We start from the raw sequence: 8,772 nt of genomic DNA on the forward strand, positions 1-8,772 counted from the left end.
TGGTATTTACACCCTTTACGACACTGGGTTAAGTATTAACAGTGAAAGCTACCAATGCACTATGCACGTTTAATGCGTAACAAAAAGATACGACCACTCCTTCACCTTACTGTACAATCCCATACGCCACTTTGTTGTCATTTCTAACAATGACAGGTCTTTACGGCTGGTATAGGCCACGAAGTCGGCCCTAAGAGGATAGTGATAGCAACAAACAGCAAAACGGTCATAGTCCCTGCTGGAAGGCACTCGAGGCGCCAAATAAAGACAATTCTTAAGAAAGACACAAACAAGCACACATTTTCCCCTCAAACCTGTTTGTTATGCACAAAACAGCCTGGCAGAAGACATTAAGACTGTCTTATTTTAACACACATCACTTTCCGCATATCAATCCACCATTCGGTGACAGCAGTTCTGACGCCTTCCTGTCGTTGTGTGCAGTGTCAATAGCATAATCCTCCCAAGCAACTGTGGACGACGCATGTGTTTACATTTGTTCGCTGCAGGCGATTGTTTATGTATACTTGGCGTCTGTTTATGTGACTGACACAGTGCTTGAGGGGCGGCGCCTCTGTGCGGCTTGCTATTCGGGGTGTCGAGGGAGGATAGCGCGTGCGGTTGCATGGTAGCCGTTAATCACTTTGACAACCGCAGCGTACTAGTCGGTGGCCGCCTCTCAAGCAGACGTCCTTGTCGAGGCGCGCAGGCAGCTTCTGCACTTACCCGTAGTGTTGCTTTAGAGAAACTAGAAAGAAATAAAGGTGCTATTAGGAAATAACGCACTTTGACAGCTTGGCCACTGTTTCCGCGTATGACTGAATTATTTTGCTACGTTCGAAAATAGCTCTTCTTTCATAAAATGTTTCAGAGGATCCCTAAGCATAGCCTTATGAACAGTTTCACAGGGGTGTTTAGAAAGCCTTCCAACCGATCGTCCATTGACTCAAAGGTCGAGTGCGAGCTCGAAGGCTTCAGAGTCAATAGTCTGTCGAGTCAACGGAGCACCCTACAACTCTATGAAACACCGATGGCCTTTGCGCAACGGTAGCGAAAACAGCGAAAACGTGCCCTCTCCTTCACAGTGTGTTCTATACTCACCATTAGAAAGAAAAAAAAGCATATGTGTCATATGTGTCAATAATTATTTCCCACTCGAAATATCTGCGAACTACACGTGCTCTCTACAACATCGACGTGCCTGTGTTGTCGAGAGTATGTAACAGCTGTATATATATATATATATATATATATATATATATATATATATATATATATATATATATATATATATATATATATATATATATATATATATATATATATATATATATATATATATATAGATATATGTATATATATATATATATATATATATATATATATATATAGTCAAGTAGATCCTCCGTGAGAAGTCACAACGTTGTTTATTTCGACGTTTCAGCCAGAGTCTGGCCCTCATCAACGTTGTGACTTCTCACGGAGGATCTACTTGACTACTTGCAACGCTACGGCCACTCCACCACCATGCCCATATATATATATATATATATATACACAACTAATGACACCCGCGGACAATGAAGCAAAGGAAAGCATAGGGGACATTATTTGTGGTTTCCTGACTGTATTGTTATGATTCTCACTTAAATCTTGTGGGCCGGCTGTTCTTATTCTCCCCGTCGTCCTCCTCTACATGGCGCAAGATACCCGCGCGCCCGAACCTCAGCGTCGTTCTTCGCCATCACACTATACTATATAACAATGTATAAGCATTTTACGGAAATGTTTTAAACAACAATGAAAGAAATTCTCGTGCTTTTAAAGGGGACATGAACCACCCCTCGGGCTTGGTGAGAAAACACATTCTTCGGATAGCAAACACTGCTATGAACAGCTCAGCCAGATCTTGCAGTCGTGCGCGGCGAGGAGAGTTTAGAAGCGGAGTACGAAGTTGCCATTTTATCAGGCGCCCTCTTTAGTGCATAGCCCTGTGCTCACTCTCTTCGGAGCTGCCGGCGCCTGCTATTTGACGTCGAACAACAGGTAGCATGCTATCGGACAATATCCACGTAAATCAAGAGCGACGTTTGGATCAGATGCGCTCCTTCGCCTTATTTATTAAATGCGTTTAAGGAGAGGTTGATGCCTATTGGCCGCGAGATCGAGTAGAGTCGGCACCTAGCGGCGAGCGTACGAAACCCCGTGGTGTGGATGGCTCCTTGCGTCGTCCGCTAGCCACGCCGTGTTCGCACGCGCGCGTATACGTCATGCACGTCCTCAGATTACAGTTTATTCCGTTGTGCTAGCACAGTACCAAATGCTTGTACGTATGCCTACACGATATGCACAACCATTTCGCCTTACGAGATTTGTATGCACTCTAATAAGCGAGTGCATGCACGTGTCGGTATGGCGCTAGGTCTAACCATCGTACCGTCCATTCGCCAAAATCATTTCAATGTGGGTACCGCTTTCTCGAGCGTCGTCCTAAACGAAAAAAAAGTACTAAAGGTCGAGGTGTGAATGCATAATTTTAGCGACACCATCTAGTGAAGTGTTGGCGATTTTGGAAATCCTTGTGATACCGCAAAGCATGAACTAGCGTCTGCAGAGGTCGGTTAGCGGTAAAAAAGACCGGAAGTCACTCATTTCTATAGCAGCACGCGTATTCACGCAAAAAGAAAAGCAGAGTGCACAAAGTTTACCTTCATCTAATTACGCAGAAATACGGGCTCTTTCTTTGTAGCCGCTGGAGCAAGAAGTAAGTACTTATTTGGCTCAGTCGCACAGCATTATTTATATTGTGGTATAGGCAAACCACAATTTAAACACGTGCAAATAAAGGAAGAAAAAACATCGAGCACAGTGCAATACACGAATGTGACCGAAGGCCAGTACCCTATTGATTGGCAGATTGCGCTTCTCTCACACGTAATAGGAACGTTAAGCCGGTTTCGTGCATTAATTTGGCAATGGAGGGTGTATACATCACAATTGGGCAGTGGTCAACGTGCTTTATTCGCTGACAATCGACTCAAACCGCCTACGGCGAAGCGCCGCTGCGTACCTTTGTATACGCGCCGCCGACCGCCTATCCACACAAACGCGGCGATGCTGCTGCCACCTATTGGCCGCGAGATCGAGCGAAGTCGCCGCCTAGCGGCTTCTGGCTGAACCGCGCCTAGTGTGGACAAGTGTGGATTGCTCCGTGCGTCGTCTTCTTGCCCCGTTGTGTTCGCATGTGCGTGTACGTCATGCAGATCCTCAAAGGGCGGTTTGTTCCGTTGCGTTAGTGCAACTTCAACCGCTCGTACGTATGCCTAACACGATGTAAAGAAGCATTTGGCCTTGATCGGCTGTATACGTTCTGTAATAAGATCAGTGAGTGCACTTGTCAAGAGTGCTGTGTGTGGTCGTCGTACCCTCCGTTCACGAGAATCATATCAGTGTAGGTGCCGCTCTGTGGTCCAAGCGCATTGCAAAGTGCACTTGGTGTTGTCCTAAAGATGAGAAGTATTAAATATCATGTAAATATAGCCTTTTAGCCGCTCGGGTGGTAAAAAAAAGGCTCTCATGCACTTGCGCGTTGTGGTTAGGTGTATTACTTCGCGACTGTCGCTTATAGGTTACGCGGCGAGCTTTAGTTGTGTACGGTCCTGGTCCCATATAGAGGAATATTTCTGTCAAGTCACGTCTGACACTTCCGTACTTAAATTGTCCCTAAAGAACAGAAAATTAAATGACACGGAAATCGCAAAACTGAGTTGCCTTGCGCAATTTTAACTTGTGGCGAAATTTATACAAGAAACACCCGTGTACTTTGGTTAAGGTGCGCGTTAAGAGCGCTGATGGGTCAAAATTAATCCAACGGCGTAGTTTACATTTATGTCGTAGTAATTTCACGCGAAGCCACATCTTTTTTTTCTTTACATTATTTGAGCGTTTGCGTTGCGTTGTTTAGATTGACGCAGGCAGCGGACATTATCGTATGAAAAAACGTACTTTGGTCCCCTGAAATAACCGGACCTTTGTTTCATTACTGTCGTGCAAGTAATCAATCGAAGAAATTTCCGTGCTGTACAGTTTACCTTTGTGTACTGTTAATGGAATAAAAACAAGCGTGTGCATGTTAAAAGTCTCCGTAGCGCTAAAGCGCTGTCAGCCACGTAGCTTTCCTCAGTAAACCTATCAACTGTCCTCCATTTCATGGAGAACTGAATAAGAAATGCGAATGCATATTTGAGCACGAAGTGCACAAAGTGCTATTTCAACTCATCGTGCAGGAATACGGGCTTTCTTTTTGTTGAGGGGCATCCAAATGAACAAGATGTAAATAGTTAATTCAGTCGCGCTATAATACAGCAATGCGTAGTAGGTGGAACACAAGCTAAACATGTACAAATAAAACAAGAAACGTCACTGTCGCCGAAGGCGAGCAACCCGTTCGTTGGCAGAATGCGCTTCTCTCACAAGTAATTGTAACGTCGGCGCGCTTCGTGCATTAATTCGGGAATGAAGAGCGCACATATTATCACAAAGCTGCAGTCAACGCATATTGCTTGCCGGAAATCGGGTCACATCGCTCACAAACGAAGCGCTGTTGTGCACGTTTGTATACGCGCCGACAACCGCCTATCCACACTAGCGCGGCGAGGGTGCTGCCACCTGTAGCCCGATCTCACGGCGAATAGTCAGTGGCAACGTAAGAATAAACGCAAGCTCCATCCCCAGAACTGCGGCGCTCCTAACATTCATCTGAGCAAGAGAGTCGAGCTAAGGCGTTTCCGTTTTAACCAGAAGTACTTTTTTCGCTGCTAATGTAAATGCTAAGCATATTAACAATTAAAAGTTTGTCGCCCGTACTTAAAATATTACGTTTCGCCGAGAAGTGATGCCGGAATCTTTGCTAAACTTTGCTATAGGAAGTTCAAGTTTTTAGACCGAAAACCAGGGACACGAACATGTGCTTGTACGGGAAGATCACCTACGTAAAATACGCTGAAGGTGCTTGACGTGATCGAAATCAGAAAATGGAATTCTGTAAGTTACACTGACGCAATTTATAAGTATTTAGTTTATCCCGCTTCAGTCACGGTGTACAGAACTGTGTACGTCAACTTCGGAGGCGCGTCACGCACCGCTTGTTTCTTCGAGTGGCTTGAAACTCAGTGCGCACATTCATGCAGGCCTTCTGAGTTGGACAACTAGCGGTCATTTACATTGGTCGGCAAACTCACTCATGAGTCGACTCACTCAGACTCGTATCAAGACGCGATCCTGAGTGAGTCCTACTGAGTAAAGTTTTTGTGAGTGAGTCCGGGTGAGTTCGGTTGAGAAAATTATGGCGAGTCTGAGCCTGAGTGAGTCCGATTGAGGAAAATTTAAGCGAATCTGAGTCCGGGTGAGCCCTTAGGGCAAAATATATTACATGAGTGAGTTGGAGTGAGCTCCACATTTTTTGCCGACCTATGGTCCTATATAGTCTACTTCAGCATTAATATCGCTCACGTTTATACTCATGTATACTCCCACCAACGTAAGCGTCAGCTTTATATTTATTGATCAGAGGCGTGATTTGCGGAGGTAGAGGGGAAGAGATGCCTTGACCTCCCCCTCCCCCCCGCGAACTTTTTCGCAGGAGGTTACTGATAAAAATATCCCGTGTGAGTCATCTCTTTCAATAAAAAGGTCCTTTTGAATTGCAAACTCTGATAACTCGTGTTTGAAGGTACGAGATCGAAAGGTGCTAAGCAGAGCACCGATTTATGCGAGATTATGCTGTTAAGAGCACTGACACATGGTAGAAAAAGCTATTTATAGGCTAGCGGACGCATGAGTCGACTCACTCAGACTCAAATTGAGCCGTGATCTGAGTGAGTCCAAAGGAACTACTTTTGATGAGTCTGGTCCGAGTGAGTCCGGTTGAGAAAAATTATAGTGAGTCTGAGTCGAGTGAGTCCGGATGAGCAAGTTTGGCGAGTCTGAGTCCGAGTGAGTCCTAAGGGCAAGATGTTTGGTGAGTGAGTCCTGAGTGAGCTCCACGTTTTCTGCCGACCTATGGTCATTTAACTTCTTTGTGCTGCGTATTGGTGCAGAGGATCATTTTGCTGGAGACACTACCAATGCTCGACGATCGTTCGACGTGCCGCGTTTCAGGACCAACGTCAAGAGTATTTTTTTCTTCGCTCAACAACGAATGCAACCAAAAAACAAACTGTACATTGCATTTCGGGCCTAAGTATTTGACATTTTATGCAAGAATGTGAAGCTGACTGCAGAATAATTAGATATTTAGTTCAGGCTAATTAACATTAATTGCTGAAACTCGCACAAAACGACACATTCCTTAATTTTCTTTCTTGGAATGTAATACTGAGTGCCTTGGAATCATGCCATGCGAATTTGACGCATTTGCAGACGGTGCATCATAATTCGTGACTGAAGGGGCTATAAGCGTCTCTAGCGCTTGCGTGTACCGGTTCAATAAACTTTCCTTTGTGGATGGGGACGCTAGAAGGAGAAGATAAAAGAAAAACGAATCCAAGCCGATTGAAGACATGGAAGAAAAGCAAAGTTCCTGAAGTGGTTTCGGGAGTTTGACTGGCTGAGAAGACGGAGCGTGTTACCGACGCATCAAGGCCTCGCCAGGTTGCACGTGACACAAATTAAGATGCGTGAATTGCGGGCAATCTGAGACCACTAGCATGCGTTATTCGAATGCGTTGCTACTAAAGGTGTATGGCACCTTGTTTGGCGCAACCTTTGGAGTTAGAGCTACATCCCTGTCGCAAAGGAACAACGGCATGTTTGCCCAATTGATGCTTTCGGTCCACAATGTACGTGATCTGGAGACGTTGGTGCCAGGCAGAAGCTCGTCGACAACCACAGCGTGCAGCGTTCCCAGCCATGCACCGTATTATCAAATTTTTTTCGGATACCTAGTTGACGAGCTGGAAGTGAGTGTGTTGATGCCTTCTTAACGCGCTGGCACACTCGGTTTTTCGCATTACGTGGGGAGAAACTTGGAATTTCCAGCAGCGCCATACTGAGTTCAGAAAAGAAACAAGTTACCCGACTCTCCGTGCTCCACTCCCCCCCGTCCCCTTTCTTTTTCCTTTTTTTTTGCTTTTTCTCCCCATCTCCTTGAGAAGTACGATGCTTTTAAGTTAACTTGTTGGTTGTTGTATAGTTGCTTGGTAGCGAAAAGTGTATTACTGCAGTCTGCATAAGATTGCGTCTAGCGTTGTGTAAGTTACACTAGCGCAATTTATAAGTATTCAGTTTATAAGCGTCTCTAGCGATTGCGTGTACCGGTTCAATAAACTTTCCTTTGTGGATGGGGCCCCTCTCTGGGTTGGGCAGCGACGGCTGTGGGTGAAGGTTATACTTGTTCTCAGGTTGTAACCGAGTCTCCGGCTACTCCTCTTCTCTTACTAGTTTTTCATCGTGAAGTTGTCAGTAACCATAAAATAGTCCGAAATTTACTCATAAATGGACACTCACATTCCTAATCGCAGTACTACAAAATAATTTTCCACACAATTAATAGCGATGCTCACTTCTGACAGATGCTAACACAACCTAAACGTCCACGCTTTGCAGAAGAGTTCATCAAGGTGTTCACACAACAGTCGCCATAGGCTCTAGGCAGCTCTTTAAACACAACTGTCATGAAACAAGTGCTGAGAGGAACAAAAACACGAGAAAGACACGAAAACAAGGGAAACATGTGATCAGAAGTACCTGTTAATAATTAACAATGCGAGCAATAATTTTCTATCTGATTTAGTATCTTTCTGATATTTCCGATTCCTCTAAAAACTGTACTAAAGCACCCGCAGCGATGTTTCCGAAATTTTCTGTTGGCCATGGGCCCAAAGTTTTTTGCTAATGATGGTGGCCGTTTATCAAACCTATTTAGTTTTTCTAACAATTTCTTACAGGGAACATCATAAATTTTACAGTGTAGAAGGTGTTCTAAAATTTATCCTGGAATGAAATTTAATTTCCGATTACAATTACCCGATCTGTCAAAACAACAATTCATTGGCTTCGGCTTGGTCCTGCCTATACTAAGAGCTTCCTGTATATGAATAACGAAGCTAACTGTGCTACACGCTCGTGTGAAGAGGCAGAAGAAAGCTGAAGGGGCTTGCTGCGGCATTTGGCGCTGTCGTCGATTCCGGTGGGAGGGGTCACGTGTTTTATGGACTCGGCTTTTGCGGACGCTTTTCGCGCACTCCACTGGTTGCATGCTTTCCCCAACCCATAGCCGAGAAACGCTTTCGCCTTCAAACTTGAATTTCGTGAGTAGCAGCGCAATGTTGATGGCACAGACCAATTCTGAGCTGCGTCAGCAGGTCAAGCCGTCTGCATAAGAATGTAATTAATTTACTGACTGCGCTCATGCATTGGCTAGAATCAAATGTTATTTTTTTTTTCACAACTAAGAACATCCACCATTTCCCTGCCCTATGACAACGAAAGTTACAGCAGCAACCATCTATTGACGTTTGTCACAGTCTGTGCGTATATCATTGTCGTTGCTGAGGTGCTTCTCAAAGTAGGTACTTATTTGCATTGCACCCTCATTCCATAGAAGGGGAATCAATGACGTCGTGAAAGCTTGCCAAGCTCCTTAACGCGCAGGCTTCGACGAAGGAAACTCTTAAAGAAACCATCAGCGTTCTGGAAAAAACCAAACGTTCGAACGCGCTGGACTGCACGCGGGAAATTCATAAAGGTGTTCTATTCCGCCTGGTGAGTCAT

The sequence above is a fragment of the Rhipicephalus sanguineus genome, unplaced genomic scaffold (genome assembly GCF_013339695.2).
Source record: "Rhipicephalus sanguineus isolate Rsan-2018 unplaced genomic scaffold, BIME_Rsan_1.4 Seq216, whole genome shotgun sequence".
NCBI classification, from domain to species: Eukaryota; Metazoa; Arthropoda; class Arachnida; order Ixodida; family Ixodidae; genus Rhipicephalus; species Rhipicephalus sanguineus.